The sequence below is a fragment of the Staurois parvus genome, unplaced genomic scaffold (assembly GCF_062004578.1).
Source record: "Staurois parvus isolate SC_StPar_1 unplaced genomic scaffold, SC_StPar_1.0 ptg001451l, whole genome shotgun sequence".
Taxonomy (NCBI): Eukaryota; Metazoa; Chordata; class Amphibia; order Anura; family Ranidae; genus Staurois; species Staurois parvus.
The window spans coordinates 1617590-1639239 of NW_028319247.1; the positions used below are offsets into that span (position 1 = coordinate 1617590).

Consider the following 21650-nt stretch of genomic DNA (forward strand, 5'->3'; position numbering starts at 1 on the left):
GAAGGGTCGCACCATCTTTGTTCAGGCATCATCCAGGGTCTCCCTGGACTGAGATGCCGGCTTAGAGATGACACAGTTAGGTAAATCCTGGTGCCCGTGCAATTCTTGGCTGTGTTCACAAATGCCTGACACAGATCAGCCCCTGCTGCAGCCTCTCACACTGTGATTTTCACAGATCATCCACAGATACCGCCCAAATCGCCCACTCCGCTCCTCCCATGATATTCTTCTCTCTAGCTCCCTCATCACCTCCTCCCACGCTTGCCTCCAGGACTTCTCCAGAGCCTCTCCCATCCTCTGGAACTCCCTACCACAGCATGTCCGGTCAGCCCCCACCCTGTCTGCCTTTAGGCGATCTTTGAAAACTCACTTCTTCAGGGAAGCCTACCCCACCTCCACCTAAGAACTGTACTTGAATCACCTCCGCCAGATCATCCCCCACAGCTATCACCTTTTGTATCACCTCCCCCTTCCTTTAGATTGTAAGCTCCATGAGTCGGGCCCTCCAATTCCTTCTGTACTGAAATGTATTGTAATTGTATTGTCTCCTGTTATATTGTAAAGCTCTGAGCAAACTGTTGGCGCCAGAAATCTTATATAATAATAATAATAATTTGCTACAAAGTTACAATGTTGCAGTCTGATCTTTGTTGGAGAGGAGACTGAGGAAATGCTTCCTCCTGTCTGCAGCACACTGATGACATCATCTCAGCCTAGGCAGTGTCACCGACTGCAGCACAAGGATATTTTTTTAAAGTATAACTAAAGGGAAAACTTTTTTTTTTAGTTTTGGATGGAGTGCAGAGGAATTAGAACGCCTGTCAGTTTTTATTTCTGTCTGTCTTCCCATTAGGGAGACTCACCCTCTCCATTTGTCCTGCGTACCGTTATCATTGAAAGTAAAAGAAAATCCCAAATTTTGGGTTGTCCCCAGAAAAGTAATGGAGGGGAAATCTTCCAATGGGGACACTAGTTCTGCTGACCTAGGGGTCCCCAAGGAATTCCCTGAATTTGCAGAGATTTCCTCTTACTTCCTGTTTGGCTGTGGGACAGGAAGTGAAGGAAAATCTCTGGAATGGGAATGCGAAAAAAAAAAACCTGACGGGATATAACCCTCCCTTCTATCTAAACTATGTATGTTATGACATTGATTCATGCAGACTGTAAAGTTACTGAAAGGTCCTTGTTGAAGTCCACATTGTAAGTAAATATCAGCAGGTTGTCCCAGTGTACCCTTGTTTTGTCAAATGTTTTTTGTCGATCATAACTCCAATATTTCACCATGAAAACGCTGTGCTTCTCGCTCAAAGTGGATTATTAAGCAATTTGCTGATATTTGTTAAAAAAGCAAAAAAAAAGCAGTCATTTAAATTATACTCGGTGATGCAAGTTGTTTTGTTCTCAGTGCTCCTTTTTAGTGGAATCCTCCCATGTTCTGCGTATGAAACACATTTAGATACAACTGTGAGAAGTGTGATAATCATAACACCAAACCCTTTAATAATGAGATATTATCCAGTTGCTGACCGCCACATTTATGTATACTTCGGCAAGTCAGCCTCTCTGCGCCGGGTGACATATATGTACGTGATTGGGCTCTTCCAGGTAGAGGGTGCGCACCCCAGCTATGTTGCCATTCGCTCCAGCACATGCTGATCACCGGGTCGCAACAAATGATTTATGGCTGGGACCCACTGATCACAGAGCAAATGACAGGAGAGAGCTCTGTGTTGGTAATCAACACAGAGCTCTTTACTGACAGTGGTGATATGCTGGATTTTTGTGTGACATCAATAATTCTAGTACAAGTGCTCCTAGTTATCTCTAAACTGATTAGCTGTAAAGACTTTTAAACAAAATCCAATATAATCTCCCCTGCGCCTATAGGTGTAGCCCCTGCAGATAAAGACTCAGCTATAGATCAGCTGCCAACCCCTCCACTGGCTTCCCATTGCCCAACGGATAAAATTCAAAACATTCACAATAACATAAAAAGCCATATATAACTCTGCCCCAAATTACATCCCCAATCTTGTCTCTAAATATCACCCAAACCGTCCTCTCCGCTCCTCACACGACCTCCTGCTCTCTAGCTCCCTTGTCTCCTCCTCCCATGGAGGAGACAAGGGAGCAGGACTGCTCCAGAGCTTCCCCCATCCTCTGGAACTCTCTACCCCAATTTATCAGACTATCGCCTACTCTGCTCACTTTTAGGCGATCTCTGAAAACCGATCTCTTCAGGGAAGCCTATCCTGCTCTCAGCTAATAATGGAATCTTTTACTCTTCCTACCAGTCCATCCCTCACAGTTACCACTAGCCCCTCCCTCCTAGATTGTAAGCTCCCAGGATCAGGCCCTCCTATCCCTCTTGTATTGAACTGTATTGTTGCTGTATTGTCTCCCATTATATTGTAAAGTGCTGAGCAAACTGTTGGCGCCATAAATCCTGTATAATAATGATAATAGCTATAAACAATAATGCCAGGAACTGTGCAGCTCTCCCTTTGAATGTCCAACAAAGGTTTGAAAACAATCTGAAACAGATTAAAAAACAAGGAAAGCGCAACCTAGTGCAATAAAAAGGTGGCTCTTTCCCTGTCTTTTCATTTGTAAAGGCTTTTAAAGCATCACTTATGTTTGGGCACCGTAGTCTTTGGCAATTCCAACACAACAAACACTTTACTCCTGCGCTAGGAAAGGACTCAGTAGACCCAATAGGAATGTTCTGGAATTTTCTGGAATATGCACTGCTTGCTGCCCTCAACAGACCGGGGTGGTCCGAATACACTGGATACAAATGGAGAAACAGAAAAAGGGCGCACCGACCTAGTGCATTATCGTTTAAAATAATTTATTGAAGAAACAAAAATAGGTATCATACTCACAATGGACATATTAACACAGGCATGTCAAACTGAACAAGATGTATGATCCAAACAACATCTGAGTCCATACGATGGAACCCTGGATGACCAACTGGCTAACGCGTTTCGAGGACACAACCTCTTCCTCAGAGCCAACCAGTCTTTGGCAATATCGCAGGTGCATGCAATTTTAAGATGTGGATTGTTTGGTATCAATTTACTCGATGCAACCTCATCTTTTATATTTTAACTACAAATGGGCATTACATTGTGGGCTTCCACACTAAAAAGTCATTTTATTATATATTTTCCTGAAAATAGGCATTTAATAAACAGTTGAGCAAATATCATGTGACATAAAAATTTGCAACTATCACCTTTTTATTCTACAGGGCCTCTGCTTTCAGAAAATATATATTGTTTGGGGGGGTTTAAGTAATGTTATTGATAAACATTAAGATATTTACATGTATGCGAAAAATTACAAAAAAAATTGCTTTGGAACTGAACTTCTCAAACATGTCTGCCTCCAGGTCTTCCCTCAGGAAGTGACAAGGGCACTACATTTCTGGCAACATCGGCAGGGATTTTCTGTACTTTCTGAAAACCAAGAAAACGAATGCATCCATCACATCGAAGGACTGGTAAGCTGCAACATACAACATTTTTCTTCTCAGGATTGGTGATCCTTTTGTGATGTCTCCTTGATCCTTGAAGAACGTATACAATGTGCTCTTTGATCACCTGATGTGTCGGGTTGTGTAGACTACATATTAAAGGTTCTTGAATCTAGTGTGTGTTTTGCTGTCACTGTTGGCTGAGATTGGTGATCTGTTCTTCAGCCAACTGAGTCGTTTTTGTACATTTAGGCCTCATGCACACAGAACGTTAAAAATAAACTCTCCTAGAAGCCTTCCTCCTGGCAGCAGCTCTTTTGCAGAAAAAATGCCTGACGCTTGTAAAAGTATTAACCGCTTTTACAAATGTTTAGGCGCGTTTACAAGCGCCAAGCGTTTGGGTGTTAATTTATTTCATTGGCCAGAATGATAATTTATTCTGGCCATTGAAAGGAATTAACGCTTAAGCGCTAAACTCACCTAGCATTTAGACGCGCGTAGTCGTGGTTAGATGCGTTTAGCCGCATCAAGCATTTTTTTCTGCCAAAACGCTGCTGCTCCTGGACACACTGGCCCCATTTTTTTTTTCTCCTGCTTGTAAACGCTACTTCTAGTAAAAACTTCTAAACATCTATGTGTGCTTGGACACATAGGATAATATGGAGGGCCGTTTGGAAGCAGTAAAAAAAAAATGCCTGATGACCCTAAAAGTGGCTGCAAAAATGCCCTGTGTGCATGAGGCCTAATATAATTCAATCTTAATCCAGTTATAGCTATTACCTGTAAACTCTATTCTTTGTCCTATCCATGGCAAGGTTGGCTGTGGCAGTGGCTGCAGACCTTGTTGGAAAATATACTACCTGCTGTGCAGTATTGGGTGAGTGGAGGTTGTACCTAAACAAATCTGACAGCGTGATAGTGACAAGCCTGATTCAAGAAGATGTATGAGATATACTCTACACAGGCTGTCTAGTCCCAGTACGTTGACATAACCTTGTGCCTGCCGGAATATATGTCTTCATGTAGCACATCCAGGTACCTCCATAGTGCTCTAACATTGTATGTGCAGTACGTGAGATCGGCTCTCAGACCACCTGAACAGAATTCTGGGATGTGAGCAGTCTGGCTCCATTGCACAGACCCCCTACAGCGGCAGCGGGCTGAGGAAATGTCTGGCTTGACGTTACATTCCTTAGGGTCACATGGAATATTTTGCAATACTCAAGTTTTCCCCCGGTGCCCAGTAATACGTCAGCACCATAGTGTGTAGCTATGTAATAAAAACACACAGTGCTCATTTATCTCACATCATCAGGCCACTTAATGGATACAAAAACATGCACATACACCCCAATAGGGCAACTGGAATCTGAAGGCTTCACTACCATAATGTGGCCTGCATCATCCCCTGAGCTCAGCGTTGGTGATGTCTACAGAAACAATTTGGTGCCGATACACAGTATAATGATCGATGCACAGTATAGTGACATTTGGGGGCCAATACACAGTATAATGACAATCTGGTGCCGATACACAATATAATGACAGATACACAGTATAATGACAATCTGGTGCCGATACACAATATAATGACAGATACACAGTATAATGACTGATACACAGTATAATGACAATCTGGTGCCGATACACAATATAATGACAATCTGGTGCCGATACACAATATAATGACAATCTGGTGCCGATACACAATATAATGACTGATACACAGTATAATGACAATCTGGTGCCAATACACAGTATAATGACAATCTGGTGCCAATACACAGTATAATGACAATCTGGTGCCGATACACAATATAATGACAATCTGGTGCCGATACACAGTATAATGACAATCTGGTGCCAATACACAGTATAATGACAATCTGGTGCCGATACACAATATAATGACAGATACACAGTATAATGACAATCTGGTGCCGATACAGTATAATGACAATCGGGTGCCGATACACAGTATAATGACAACAGAACAGATTGCTATAGCAATGGTGGCGGTGGACATTCCCGCCGCTATTGTTGTAGCAACCTGTAAACAACACTGTGCCGGAGGGAGCAGAGGAGGCAAGTGTGTTTGGGGAAAATATAAAGCCCCACAATACACTGTTAGGCTTCCTGAAGACTCCTGGGATACCTGACGTCGATGTCCCTGGAGTTCAAGGGAATCAACTAGTGACGTAACCACCAGGGCCGGAAGTACCGCCAAAATAAATTTAAAAAAGGTATTTATAAATAAATAAAAAATGAGAATATTCATTTAGTACTGTACTGCGGATGGGCATTGTGATCTGAGGGAGATGGCAAAATGGGTGAAGCACCGCGTTAAGTTCACGTGTTAGGAGCCTCTATAAGGTCCCTTTCACACAAATGTTCTGAAAAGGTCTGCCAGTTTCTATTCTCCTCTATGGAGCGGCAGGTGTAAAAGAACATGCGTTCATTTACATACATCTACATCCAATCCCATCCATTAAAAACAAATAAATGGGGACCAGTTCTCCCCTGTCTGGGCGGATTGGATGACAGTTGGGTGTAAAGAGACAGGCAGTCTGTTTACATCTGACACCCATAGAGGAGAGTGGGCTGTGTCTGTGTCCGCTCTGCACTGATGTACTGCTGTACATCTTGTGTCCCACAGTATACACAACATAGAAATGCAATTATTTTAGTAAATACAAACCGCAAAATACCTTTTCTCATCAGCAGTATATATCAGTCTTGTGACTTCTATCAGTGTCCAGCAGAGCACTGGTTAAAGCTTGTAGGAGGAGTTCTCATTCTGCTGTAGGAGGATGCAGAACCACTGACCTCTGTGTGAACAGTGCTGATTGGCTCTGTGCTAATCACATGCACTCTCCCAAGAAAAAAAACAAAACCTCTGTAGCAATACCCACCAAACTGAGCATGTGGAGTGTGATTCCACCCGATATGTCATATCAGGAGATAAGAGGGTGACACTGGAAGAAGGGGAGGATCATAGAAGACAGGATCAAACTGCCTTTTTACACAATGCAGAGGATTAACCCCTTAAGTTCCACAGTGAGTATAACAAGGATGGTTTACAACATATACAGACTGATTGTACTGTTGTGGGTTTAGTAACACTTTACGTAATGGCAGCCTCCATTAATCTCTCATACCAGTGTTCTTTTAAAGGAAATGGGAATTTGCTGGCCTGTGTTTGATGTTCCCTCCAAACGCACAAGCCGTTCGACCCTCTTAGGGTACAAAGATTCAATCAGATTTTGGATATGGGGGTGGAAGAAAGGAACACCATGTGGGCAGTACACGGTCTCCGGTATGTGGCTGGGAGGTAGGCTGTGTTCTGTGATGTCGTTCCCTTGACCCCTCCATGGCTTACGTGTAAAATAACCTCATTACCCCGACACACTAACCACACATATTCGGGATTTGGAGATAAGTAGAAGCTGGCTTTGTTTCAGCAGTTCAGCAATCAGGAAAAATGCCTTCATTAAATGGGTGAATATTTAAGTGTTTGGACTATATTGTCTGTAACAGAACACATTCCAGTGACTCACCCCCTTTTATTGTTCACTTTCCCTCGATCCGTACCCCTATGGGATAAGAAGATAAACTCTTCATAAAACCTATAGTAAAACGTGGGCTGCAGAACACAACAGCTTTATATGATGTGCTGGGGGCTTTTTTTATTTTTATTAATGTTCATGCCAAGTTTGGTTATAAATAGCCTCGCTTTTTCCAAGATGAAACGCAAGCAACCGTCTCTTTTCCAAGAAAGAAATCTCTATTGTTTTCAAGGGGGCTGGAGCTTAGATTTTATGATTTTTCAGTGGTTGCACCTCATGAAAAGCTGACCCTGCTTGCTACAGGGAGTGATGACGGTGACAGGCTACAGTGCCCCTCTTCTAAGACATAGGTACCCAAATGGTTTCCTGTCAATTGCCTGGTCCAAACAGCAGACAGTACCTGTGAAGCACTAAGGGCCCCTATTATCACCTATGTGCTGATGCCCTGCAGAATGTCTCACAGCTACAAATGAGTAGGGATGGGGTGTTCACAGATGTTTGTCAGCACCTTCCTATTAACTGCAAGCCATATACCTCATAAACACTTCCTATGTCAAGTGCTGTTTAATGTTCAAACTACCTGAGCAGCCTATAGACACACCTAGAGCAGGTAGCACAAGAGTTTTATTATTCACAGGTGTGAATGGCCTGCCTTACCCAACATGTGCTTGATATGATCACCCTGCCGACTTGTTCTGTTTGCAACATTGTACAACGTACATTGCTTTCATTCACCTAAAGTATATGTAATTCCTTCATTCGTAGTATATCTAAACCTGAGAACAAGAATGTAATTTGTCGCAGCTTTCCAGTCTTTTGGCTCCGTTCGCACTACTGTGGATGCCCGTGTGTAGGGCAGCACATCTATCTCAATGGACTGCCCTACATGCGGAAAACTTCCTTCACCGTGCCGCTGCATCATTCTGTTTGGTGCACGCGTTTGCAAATACCAGTGGCACCACCATGCGTGTGCTAAATGACAGTGCGTTTCTCTGCATGTTGGGAAAGCACGTGATTTCATGTGCATACCCGACACGCAGTAATGTGAACCCAGCCTTTACCTAGGTTCACATCTGTAAGGGTGGTGTCGCTGCAGATCCGAAAATCCGTGCAGTCGCACCACCTGCACAGAGACATGTGGACCTGCGAGCGGGTGCCATTAGTTCTAATGACACGCCGCCCGCACTGGGAAACGCAACCGTAGTGGGAACCAAGGTTCCCATTTGGGCTGTGTTTTCAAAAGAAGTGCAGGGACTTCTTCCCTGCGTATCACGGGCACGGGAGTCCATTCAAATGAATGGGCTCTCGTGCCCGAGCAAAACGCGGCCCGCACGGCAGCATAGGCGTGAACCGGGGGTTAGAAGTGGTGTTCCCAATTTCCTTTTTCGGGAAGAAAAGAAGAATAGCTATTGATCTCAAGCAATGCTATTAGCTTTCCAAATCAGGAGCACAGCCTAGGGCAGGGGTGTCCAACTCAATTTCATCGTGGGCTGCATCAGCTTTATGGTTGGCCTCAAAGGGCTGGTTGTGTCTGTAAGACTAGATATCCAGAACACCCCCTTACATCAGATGCCAAGAGCCTCCTCACCATTAGATCTTGAGTCCCCCACACTCTCTTACATCACAGTGCACCCCCGTTAACTTGTCCTGCTGCCGGGAAGAAGCTGGGGGCGGAGCTGGAATGCAGAAAGTGCAGGGTCTGGAGGAGAACCATAGGAGGGCTGGTGTCACCTGCCAGAGTCTGCTGAATGTTGAGACCAGGGGAGGTGTAGATGAGGGGGCAAAACAAAGTTTTGCCTTTAGCCTGGGTTCACATACGTGCGGTGCGGTATATTGCATGTGCCTCGCACAGGAACTGCACCGCATTCCTGTGCAAATCACATGTGATTTGTTTGTGGTACGATCGGAGCCATACATTTTGTATGGTTCTATTCACACCGCACCCGCACCAATTGTGCAGGACCCTTTTTTTGGTCCGCACTAGAATCGGATTGCACAGGTATTCACACCTATGCCATCCGATTCTGCACATCGCACCGTGTTTTGCAGACCGCTCTCGGGATGTTGTTAACTTAACATACACACCCTCAGCAGTTCATATGAACGGGGTGAGATTCTGATGCGGTGCAGAATTCGCACAGTGTGAACCCGGGCTCAGATACACTTTCAAGGTGACAAACCTGGAAAACTGGTAGGAATACTTCTAAAATGATGTAAATTCTGGTAGTCTTCTTCATAGTTTGGAGTCGAGGAGAACTCTGCAACACCAGTCATATTTTTTAATACGTTTTTTTGGATAGCACAGGGTGGCCCAGTCCAAAAGCAATTTTGAAAAGCTTTCAAAGAGGAAATAAATTTGTCTAGTGGACTAGAATAACACTTATTATTAACTAATAACCATGATCAAAGATCACGCTGACCTAATCATACATCGCTAAGCTAGCATGGAACCAGAGATAAACCGGCATATCCGGTGGCCCCTCAGAAGCGCGGTCCTCCTAGTCCTGCCATAAACCCCCCTTCATCTGAGCAGAATTGCTTTTATCCCTAGTTGCATTGCTTCACTCTTGCTGGTACAACAAATTGGCCGCATCACAAGGAAATGTTAGAGAAAAATAGTTTCTTGTCGCTGGGAATAAGGAGATGCCAAGTTCACCGATTGTTCTTGATTAGTTGCTGGCATTTGTCACGGGGAGAAAAAAACTTGCAAATATGGATGTAATTATAGGAACAATAAAACACAAATTCATTGTCGTTTTCATTGTTCTGGCAGGATTGTGTGTTTGTAACATGTGTAAATGGCATACAGGCATTGACTCGACTTTTACTGCTCTCTCCTTGTCTGTCATCTAGTCTTCACTGATCAGGACCGTGGCCAGTGCCCTGTCATTGGACTGTAGCCAATATTTCTATTGTAAGTAGCAAGATAACAGATCATGAGAGGGCAGAATGGTCCAGAAGCAAAGAGGGCTCATGTGGTGTGCAGCTTATCCAGGAGTTTGCCAGTGGGTTGGTATAGAATGAAAGAGAATATAACCCCTACTGAATCACAGTTACTTTGCCTTGTTGCACAGTGTATCGTAAACAGTTGCCCTTAATAAATAAATTATTTTTCCAACATTTCTCATCCTGTCTCATTGCTGCTGATCTCCTGCAGCCACGTTCTGTCTACAAACACCCCAGTGATGGCTGCATAGCATTTTTCAGGGAGGGTTTCCTGATGGTGACAACAGTGGACCATGCCTGCCTAATATGTGATAGAATGGCTACTTTTAGTCTCCATGGGAAGCCTTTGTGGCATGGCTGTGTCGCCCGTTTGTGAACAAGGACCTTCATGGCAGGATCACCAGTGGTTTTATTAAAGGATAAGTTAAACTTTTGACAAAAAATTATAAATGCACATTTTTTTGCAGGTAAAAAAAAAAGTGCATTTATTATTTTTTGTTGCAGGAGCCTGTAAAGCAGGGCTTGACAAGTCTGCTTTGAATCTAGGAGCCGGATAACAAAGTTAGGAGCCAGTTTTTTAAATCGGCTGCCTGGCTCCCAGGACTGCATGTGCGGTGCATCAGGCATTTTTTCTAGGTTCTGTTTAAAATTTTGCAAGTAAATATTTTTTCTCCTTCTCTGATGTGCTCTGATGAGGCTGCACTAATGGGCACTTATAGGAGGCAATGATGAGGTTGCAGTGTCAGGCGGCCCTGACTGACACCTATAGGTGGCCCTGATAGGGGCCCTGATGGGGAGGCACTAATGGTGAGGCACTCATGGGGAAGCACTGATGAGGAGGCAGTGATGGGGAAGCATTGATAATGTTCTCTTACCTAACTCCAACCTGTGTTTCTCTCTTAGTGTTGGGGGGGGGGGTGAATAAAATGAACTGAAGCTTTAGCCAGCTGCCCCACACTCCCTCTCCACTCACCGGCGGAATCTGGTGCCTGCAACTGCAGTCCCAGCACCCAGCTGTCAAACAGGAAAAGAGATGACGGAGGTGGGCGGACAGTGAGAGGAAGCAAGAAGTCCTTAGTTAGAATGGCAGGCACGTTGTGCTCATCGCAGCCCCGCCCAGCAGAGGAGGGCACCGGTTCCCACAAACGAGTGCTATATCCCGCTTCGGCAGGCCGCACTACCGCAGCCTCAGTTACTGGATAGCCGATTGTTGCACCCGCGTGGGGGGGGGGGTTGGTGCGCCATATGGAGGGACCAAATCCAGACCTCTGCTACAGTGTAGCCCAGGCGCCAGGACACAATTTCCAGTCGCACCTGGGATTTGTTGAGCCTTGCTGTAAAGCATTGCACCAGCAGTCAACAGATCACTGGTGTCATGCAGGTCTCCTGCAGACCTGTCAGTGTAACTGCCTGCCCTTACAACCTGTATGATCAAGCAGGTACACTATGAGAGGAAGTCTCAGTGAACCACCACATCGCTCCACAGCACCATTGTAGTTTATTACAGGCCATCAGCCACTAAGGCTGTGGCCTGCCCAGTTTTATTATTCACAGATGACTGCAAATGAGTGACACGGTTGGGCGGAGCTCTACTCGGCTGTTTTTTTTTTTTTTTCTCTAAATTTTGACCGCTAGCAGAAGATCCCCCGCTAGCTGTCAAAGCAAGGGAGTAAGGAGGAGCAGGGGCCCGGTACTCCCTGAATATGGGTGTAACATATTACGAAAGGTGAACTAATCCTTTAAAGTTTAAGTTCACCTTTTGAAAGAAAATAAATACACATTTTTTTTGCATGTTATTATTTTTTTCTAAAGAGCCTGCAGAGCATTGCATCCGCCATCAGTAGGTTGCGGGTGCAATCTCAGGTTCCTGCAGACTCTCAGCATACCCTGTATGGGCAGGAAGATACTTGAGAGCAGGAAGATCAGTGACTTACAAGGGAGCTCACCGCCGCCCTCATAGTTCACTGAAAACTACAAGCTGCCAGCTACAGTGGCTGACAGTACTTGTAGGTATTCACCCACTGTGAACGAACGTGACTGTGTGAGCGGAGCCCTTCCTGGCTGTGCCTTTTTGAAATTGTGACAGCGGGTGTGGGGAGAGGATCCCACTGTCACAGGGATGGGGCGTCGGGGAGGAGGGGCTGCAGATGCTGGAATTGCTGGCCTAAAAATGGGTGGCTCATGTTCAAAAAGTGAACTTATCCTTTAACCTCTTCACGCCGGCCGCACACAAATGTGCAGCCTCCCGTCGTCTGGGCCTAGACGCCTAGCGGCCGCACATTTGCGTGCAATTAAGAAAAACATGTGCTGAGAGCGCGCGCTGTGCGCGATCCCAGCACACATGTCCAGTACTCACGGAGAGGTCCCGATCTCCTCTTTCGATTGGGACCTTTCCCCGATCATGTGACTGCCGTGACGGCGAATCACAGCGGTCACATGACCCTAAAACCCCGCCTTGCCTCCCGGCTTCTGAAACCCTAAAAGGGCCAGGAGGCGCCAGCGCCAAGGGGTTAAAGACAGCTGTAGATGTAAAATGGTAAATGTGGATAGATTAGGAGACAGCTGGACAGATTGGGGTAGGGAGTTCCATAGGATGGGAGAAGCTCGGGAGAAGTCCTGGAGGTGAGCATGGAAGGAGGTGACACGGGAACTAGAGAGCAGAAGGTCTTGGGAGGATTGAAGAGAGTAGTTTGGTGGATATTTTGAGACTAGGTTGGTGATGTAGCTGGGGGCAGAGTTGTGGATGGCTTTGTAAGTTGTTGTTAGAATTTTATTCGTTGGTCAAGTGGAAGCCAGTGGAAGGATTGGCAGAGAGGGGTGGAGGACACTGAGTGGAGGCCAGTGGAAGGATTGGCAGAGAGGGATGGAGGACACTGAATGGAGGCCAGTGGAAGGATTGGCAGAGAGGGATGGAGGACACTGAATGGAGGCCAGTAGAAGGATTGGCAGAGAGGGGTGGAGGACACTGAGTGGAGGCCAGTGGAAGGATTGGCAGAGAGGGATGGAGGACACTGAATGGAGGCCAGTAGAAGGATTGGCAGAGAGGGGTGGAGGACACTGAGTGGAGGCCAGTGGAAGGATTGGCAGAGAGGGATGGAGGACACTGAGTGGAGGCCAGTGGAAGGATTGGCAGAGAGGGGTGGAGGACACTGAGTGGAGGCCAGTGGAAGGATTGGCAGAGAGGGATGGAGGACACTGAATGGAGGCCAGTGGAAGGATTGGCAGAGAGGTGTGGAGGACACTGAGTGGGGGCCAGTTGAGGGATTGGCAGAGAGGGGTGGAGGACACTGAATGGAGGCCAGTGGAGGGATTGGCAGAGAGGGGTGGAGGACACTGAATGGAGGCCAGTGGAGGGATTGGCAGAGAGGGGTGGAGGACACTGAATGGAGGCCAGTGGAGGGATTGGCAGAGAGGGGTAGAGGACACTGGACGGTTGGTATGGTGGATGAGTCTGGCAGCAGCATTCATGACGGACTGGAGGGGGGATAGCCTTTGTAAAGGTAAGCCAATTAGGAGGGAGTGCAGTTCTCGAGGTGAGAGATAACCGATGAGAAAATTGTACGAAAATTTCAGTATGGAGACTAGCGTGCAAAAAAACCAGATGATCGTTCGTGTGATATTTTCGTCGTGTGTACTAGGCATTATAGAGGGCTTTGTCAGTATGGAAAGAAGCAGTCCAGTGCGGATGACTATCACCAGCAGACTTTGCAGACTCGTTATGTGCCAATTGCATTTCTTTTCTGATTGTAGGGAACAGCAATATGAGCATCGTACACATCAGATGAACACGTGCTTGTCTCGCCATGTGACGGGACCACAGCCCAGGCTGGAGATGCTGTCATAGTCCGATATTTATTATATCATACAGATCAATGCAGCTTGCAGAGGTTTTCCCTTTCATGTCGCAATAAATGGAGCGACTTTCTCTCTGCTGAACCAATTAGCTTACCCCATGCCTAGTCACTATCTGCCCTCACACTGTACCTAGTGGGATTCCTCTATTTGCTGACCTGTTCTGAATCAATTAGCACCTCTGCTGTCTGTGTAAACAGCCTTACTCACCCCTGAGCTTTGATACCAGTTTGGGGGCACAGAGGGGGGCTGTGTATGTGGAGCCTCCTCTCTGTGGAGCCAGGTGGTCATGGTGTGTCCTGGATCTCATGCTGGGTCAGCATGTGGATGAAAAGACTTTGCTGGCTTCTGATGTCCTTGCACCATACTGAACCCAACCTGTTAATATTTCTGTTCTGGCCACTGTCTGCCTGCTTTATTGTTCCTTCATCCTATCAGTGGTAGGTGTGTCAAACATGGGACTTACCTTATCAGAGGACCAATCTACCGCTTGTCCACCTACCCTCAAGCCTTGTACATGTAATGAGAATATTGGACGCATAATAGTCCGATTTAGTTTATTTTTGCATGCTTGTCTCATATTAAAGGTGAAGAAGTTGCTAAAGTGACAAAATTCTTGAATGACAGGAAGAAAATTCGGAAGTGATGTAATGTATTGCATTGTATTTGTCCTGATTAAACGAAAATCGTACGATCTGATATCATGCAAGAAACATTTCCACGCTTGTCCCTTCAAATAATTGCAGACAAAAGCTGTGTACTAACAATCAGATTATTGTACGGCCGCTTTGAAAGTAGTGTTTTTCGTACGATTTTCTGATCGTGTGCACTAGGCTTAAGTTCATAGGCACGTTTTTTTTTAAATTTAATTTTAAAATGTATTTTATTAGGGTTTTCCAGAATAACATTTCAATATAAAGTAGTTCAGCATTCAAGGGAAACGTCCGGTCTAGTACAATTCTGAATATCTGAGTGGATCCAATGATCCCACATAGTTGAGTGTTGCTTGTCCTTCCATGAGTGCTGGGATGGTATTCCAGTGGAACCACTTAGGCAATCGGACCGGTAATGGGAGCAGGTTCCTATCAAAACTAGGTACCCACTCCTCCCAAAAAATACACTGCCAAAAGAAGAAGAGGAGGGAGGTAGGAGGGCGTAAGGTGGAACCTCTAGGGTGGAGTTTTGCTTTAAGAAGCCAAGGGCATATTACCAGGAAGTAATAGAGCAGACAGAGTAGTAAATGTAATGGATGGGATTCTTCCAATCCAGGAGATGCTGTTCGCTGTCCATTGGTGCAAAATCAGTATCATTTCCCGGTGTAGGCGTGGGTAGTTTGCTCCATATAGGCGTTGGGTAGTAGGCATCAGGTTGATCCCTAAATATTGAATGCTCTCTGTATTCCAAGAATAATGAAAAGTAAACTGAAGTGTCCACTTCTTTAGGGTAACAATGAGGGCTTGTGATTTGGAGTTATTGATCTTCTATTCTGAAAGGGCAGCAAAATCTTTAATGGGATTATGTAGAATAGAGAGCGTAGTCAAGGGTTTGGAAGGATTCCCGCACCGCCTTTTGGAATGCCATTTCAAATCAGATGCCATTCTTTGCAGTGCGATTTGCGCCAATTTATTTTGTATGGACATAAATCGCATCGCAAAGTATCGGTACATGCATATATCACACTCCTCACTCTTACCCAACCCTTGACTACGCTCTCTATTCTACATCATCTAAGGTCACTAGGTTTGTCAGGAGGTTACGGAGGAAGGAAGTCTGATTCAGATTGGGGGTGTACAAGTGGCAGAGAGTAATTAGGGAGGTTCCTAATGAACCCAATTAGGTATTTATCTTGATTATATACCCTCCCTCTTAGATTGTAGGCCCTCCTATCCCTCTTGTATTGATCTGTATTGTTGCTGTATTGTCTCCCGTTATATTGTAAAGCGCTGAGCAAACTGTTGGCGCAATAAATCCTGTATAATAATAATAATATGGCACCGACTTTGAGAGTCTGAGAGAGCATAAGTCATTTATTATTATCGCCACCCCAATGGTGTCTGTGCTTTGAAGCTGTAATATGATGAGTGATGTAATATTGCCACCAGAGCATAGGAATCATGTGTATTACTGGGCAGCAGCAAGACACGCTACCCCCCCCCCCCATCCCCACCCATTCCCCACCCTTTGGGCTGCTTTTAAAGTCCATCCAATCCTACGTTTGAAGGACTCTAGTGAAGCCTTTGTTACCCCTGGCTGTGGATCATATCCTGTGTCTGGTGACTGACAGCTCATCATACCGCAGTTCATGGGGGCACCTAGACAGAGGGGAGTCTCTGCGGGGTTTAGGACTTCCCAGCCTCAAGTTTAGCAGCATCCTCAGCAAAGTCATAGTGAATGAAGATAGCCTGGGATGGTCTCTAGCAGCCTTTCTCAACCTTTTCACTCCAGAAGAACCCTTGAAATAATTTTTAGGTCTCATGGAACACCTGCTAAAATCAGTTTATTGGAAAGAATGTTCCATACGCTGGATGAAAGGTGGTAAGGATGGCTCCCCTACAGCGGTGGTTAGAATACCACCCTGACAGAGGAAGAAGATCATTGGTCTAATGCTTGCCCCTGGTGTTGTTGGCCCCTGAACGATGTAGGAGGTCTGCAGGCACAGCTCAAGGAACCCCTAGCAACCTCTGGAGGAACCCTAGTTAAGGATGGCTGGCCTTTAGATTTGATGAGAGTATAAACATCATATAGAGCAGGGCCCTCAATCCCCTCATGTTTTGAATTGTATTGGTATTGTTCTGTCACATGTTCTGTCCCCCTTTGTAATGTACAGCGCTGAGCGAACCTTCGGCGCTTTATAAATACTGTATAATAATAATATATTTATTTTTATGTATACTGTATATTTAAAGAAGGTCATCTGATCAATCAAGCCTCTTTCAGCTGCTTGATCCCCACATGCACTCGCTCAGCATCAGCTAAAAGTCTTTGCTTTGGACCGGCTTCCTGATGGTACATTGGTGGTCCATGGTTGCACATTGTGTTGGCAGGGCCACTTGTAGTCTCTATCAGAGTTCATGTGCAGGATGACAACATAGGAGCACAATTGTTTGACAGTGGTCACCCTATACCAGCAATGGGCAAACTACGGCCCGCGGGCCGCATACGGCCCGGTGGACCTTTTAATCCGGCCCGCGGAGCGTGATCCAAAAAAAAAACAAACAGCCAGGGCAGGCAAACATTGGCTGTCAGGATGTGTGTAGGCGGGGCAGCGTGACAAACGTGAGGGGAGCTAGGCTCCTCTCACAGTCCGCCCTGAAGACCGGAACGGCGCGGGAACACGGCGAGAGGAACGCGCGGAGCAAAGGTAAGGAAATTGACACAGGAGGGACTTGGCTTACTACTTGGGGGGGAATAGTACTATGGGGGATGAAATACTATATGAGGGATGAATTACTATATGGGGGATGAATTACTATATGGGGGATGAATTACTATGGGGGATGAATTACTATATGGGGGATGAATTACTATATGGGGGATGAATTACTATGGGGGATGGTTTACTATGGGGGATGAATTACTACATGGGGGATGAATTACTATATGGGGGATGAATTACTATAGGGGGGATGGTTTACTATATGGGGGATGAATTACTATATGGGGAATGAATTACTATATGAGGGATGAATCTATATGAGGGATGAATTAATATGGGGGATGAATTACTATAGGGGGGATGAATTACTATATGGGGGATGAATTACTATGGGGGATGAATTACTATAGGGGGGATGAATTACTATGGGGGATGATTTACTATATGGGGATGAATTACTATGGGGGATGAATTACTATATGGGGATGAATTACTATATGGGGGATGAATTACTATAGGGGGGATGAATTACTATATGGGGGATTAATTACTATATGGGGGATGAATTACTATGCTTACTATGGGGGAATATTACTATACTTACTATGGATGGCATGGTAGTGGCTGGGCCGGCCAGCAGCTAGTGGGGGGCGGGGCTCATTCATCTACTCTTGGTCCAGCCCCCGGGTCCAATATATGAACCCATTGCGGCCCTCAAGTCAAAAAGTTTGCCCACCCCTGCCCTATACCATGCCTGAACAAGGACTTAGGCAGCATCAGCAGGTATTATTGTAATGGTAGCTGCAGATTTAAAAATCTCAGAAAACAACTTTTAAAATGACCTGAACATTTTGGGCTTATATGAGATTTTATTGATTGGTTTTACTTCAGTATAAAAGTGTCCGGGTCATTCATAGCTACTAGTCAGATGCCTTCACTTCCGATGCTGCTCTAGAAATGAACAGCTGGAATTTTATTGTGTGAAGATACTGTGGGATAAACAAGGTCCGATATCTCTCTCTCTCTGTGAGACTTTCCTCTGAAGCGGAACCATGGAACTGTCCACGCATCTCTCAGAAAATAACAAGGCTGCCTTTGTGTGGCGGGTCTTTAATCGGCCTTTTAACTCGTCAACAACAGACCGCAAAGCTCTTATAAATGTGCCAGGCATATAGAAAGATGTCAGATTGTCCTCCAGGGATGATATGTGTGTGTGTGTCAGGCGCTCCTCGGATGCCAGTATGCGATGGGTGGACGGAAGTAGTTTGGGTTCTGTGGAATTCCTTTGCCACGTAGCACATACCAGCAGGTGGGACAGCTGACAAGCAGCAGGCTCACTCTTCACACCATCAGCTGTCTGCCTCAGCTGGCCTGATCGCCACTTGTCATTCCAGATACACAGGCATCAATTGATCAAGGAGGATCTGGACATTGCAATCACGGTCACTGATATTTCCCTGGAACCTCAGACATGTGACTGAACTTCATGTTGAAGGCAAATGGAGATTACCCAGAATTCATTGGTCAGGGGTTGCATAGTTTCACTGCAGGCGCAAAAGGTGGATGATGGAAGGGATGTTATATCATTTTTATATTTTGCATCAAATCTACGGCAGAGATAAGTGTCCCTGGGTCCTGTCCATGTTATAAGCTTGCCATCTACCCTTCTCATTCTAATACTGCGTTAGGTGAGCTTCACTGAGAGATGCAAGCTGCTGAGGGACTACAAGTGCCAGCATGAGCAGCTGATGGGCATCTATTTCTTCTGCAGACTACCACAGAGGCAGCCAAGATCAGCGAGAATTTATAGGCCAGTCAATCAGGTCTAGATACCATCTCGTACTCTCACCGGCCACTTTATTAGGTCCACCTTGCTAGTAGCGGGTTAGACCCCCTTTTACCTTCAGAACTGCCGAAGAGGATGAAAGAAAGAGCGCACAAACCTTGCGCATTACCTCAATAAATAGTGACTAATTTTATTTAATTTAGGAAATATACTCACAAAGGTGACGGTAAAACAGGCATAAGTAAACCATATCCACACGGGGTTACAGGTAAATCCAAACGGGGGGATAAAAACTAACGCGTTTCGAAGGGTGCTCCCTTCTTCATCAGAGCTGATCAAAAAAACAAATACAAATTCCCCTCAAAATATTACATGAATCATGAATATTCAGATTGAATTAGTCACTATTTATTGAGGTAATGCGCAAGGTTTGTGCGCTCTTTCTTTCATCCTCTTCTACAGTTTTATCAAGCTTCCCCAGCTTCATGATAGAGCTGCACAACCTCTGATCACCAGCGGATGAACACACTGTTTGTTACTAATGCCTGTTTGTTCTGAGTCTTTGAGCGCAGGAGATAATGGATCTTTGGTGACCTTCAGAACTGCCTTCATTCTTCGTGGCATAGATCCAACAAACAAGGTGCTGGAAACATTCCTCAGAAACTTTGCTCCATATTGACATGAGTTAGTGTTGCCTTTCTATCCTCTGGAACCAGTCTGCCCATTCTCCTCTGACCTCTAATAGCAACAAGTCATTTTCCTCCACACAACTGCTGCTCACTGGATATTTTCTCTTTTTCGGATCATTCCCTGTAAACCCTAGAGATGGTTGTCCCAGTAGACCAGCAGTTTTTGAAACACTCAGACCAGCCCATCTGGCTCCAACAACAATGCCACGTTCAGAATCACTTAAATCCCCTTTCTTCCCTATTCTGATGCTCAGTTTGAACTAAAGCAAGTCGTCTTCACCATGGCCAGATACCTGAATGCATTGAGTTGCTGCCATGTGAACAGGTGCAGCTAATAAAGTGGCCGGTGAGTGTATGTAGGCTACAAAAATTCTTTCAGAAAAGTTAGGCCTCAGTGCAGTAATTACCTGACTCCTAATATACTTCTGATAACCAATCTGGTTTTATAACTTGTTATTCCACTAGATAGCTACAAACTTCTTTGTGCTTTTTCTTCACATATCTGGCATTAAGGGGGCTCAACTCAAAACCTTTTTTTAATTAAAGTGATAATTCACATTTACCAGAAAGCTGCCTATACAGATAAAGGGCATTTGTAGATCAGGACAAAGTGTGCAGCTGTGGCTAAAGTTGAATAATGCCCTCGCAATATGTGTAGGCCAGGGGTGTCCAAACTTTTTTCAAAGAGAGCCAGATTGGATGAAGTGAACATGGTGGAGGGCCGAACATTTTTCCGAACATTCTTTGAACCATTACAATTAAATGCAAATAAATTATTTTATGCCAAGTTAATTGCAAACGACATACTTTTCATTTCATAACATTAAGATCAACTGACAGCTGAGTTTTCACAATGTATTGAAAATAAATTTTAAAAAAACTTATCTGCACTAATGTGAAGGGTGAAAAAGGTAGCTGGAGCTGAAGTCTCTGCTCGGCAGCCGGGAGGGGAAGAGAAACACACTTCACGCTGGAAAACCGGCCCTGACGTCACCCCCCTCTGTCGCTCCCAGCGCGGCGCAGTCACGCATGCGCACTGCTCTCAAGCAGAAGACTGTCTGCCACAGAAGGGAGGGCCGTGCGACAGCCGCATTTACGCAGACCAGGGAGAACGCGCCGCAGTCAGGCATGCGCACTGCCCTCTTCTCTCAAGCAGAAGACTGTCTGCCATAGAAGGGAGGGCCGTGGGAGGGCCACATTACACAGAGCAGGGAGGGCTGATGGAGGGCCGTATTAAACCGACCCCCGGGCCGTAAATGGCCCGCGGGCCGGACTTTGGACATGCCTGGTGTAGGCCATTGACATACCTCCTGAAGCCTGACCTGAAATCCCCAGGATGTTGCTAGGACGTTGCTAAGTGAGGCCTAGCTATCACTGTCCACCTTCATCATCACAGGAAATGAGCTCTCAAACTGTGAGCTCAGAAATACTGCATCAAGGGGAGAGAAAGTGCACGTGGGGAAGTTTGAATCATAAACAGAGCTCACTCCTGTGATGGTGAAAGTGAACAGTAATAGCTAGGCCTTGCTTAGAAATGTGCTAGCATCGTCCTGGGAGTTTTCAGGTCAGGCTTCAGGAGCTATGTAAATCACCTACACATACTGCGAGGGCATTATTCAACTGCCAAAGCTGCACAGACACCCCTTACCTGCATTGGCAGTTTTTGGTAAAGGTGAACTTTCCCTTTAAAGTAAATGCTGAAGACTTAAGCCTGGTACACACAGGCATTTTTTTTTCCATTTAAACCAGCGGGTTGAAAAAAAAAAAAAAAAGAGCTTGCTGTACTAACTATGCGATATTAGTACAGCGAACTCCCCGCTGAGCTATTGTGTTCTGACAAAGGGACTGCCGCCTGCCAGAACACACAGGTCAGCGCTCACCGCCATTGGCTGCGAGCGCTGATCGCATTCTGTTTGTCCCGCATGCCCGTTCGACAGAAGCCAGACAGGCTGCC

At 45.5% G+C, this 21650-nt stretch overlaps 1 protein-coding gene across 1 annotated transcript in view; it reads left to right on the forward strand.

Annotated features, from left to right (window-relative positions):
* The window catches only part of LOC149435916 (uncharacterized), a 256377-nt gene that overhangs the window by 127977 nt on the left and 106750 nt on the right, over positions 1–21650 (forward strand). The window contains exon 12 of the mRNA XM_089662262.1: positions 3398–3508. The gene's annotated coding sequence lies outside the window, so the exon portion shown is untranslated. The remainder of the gene's footprint in view (positions 1–3397; positions 3509–21650) is intronic.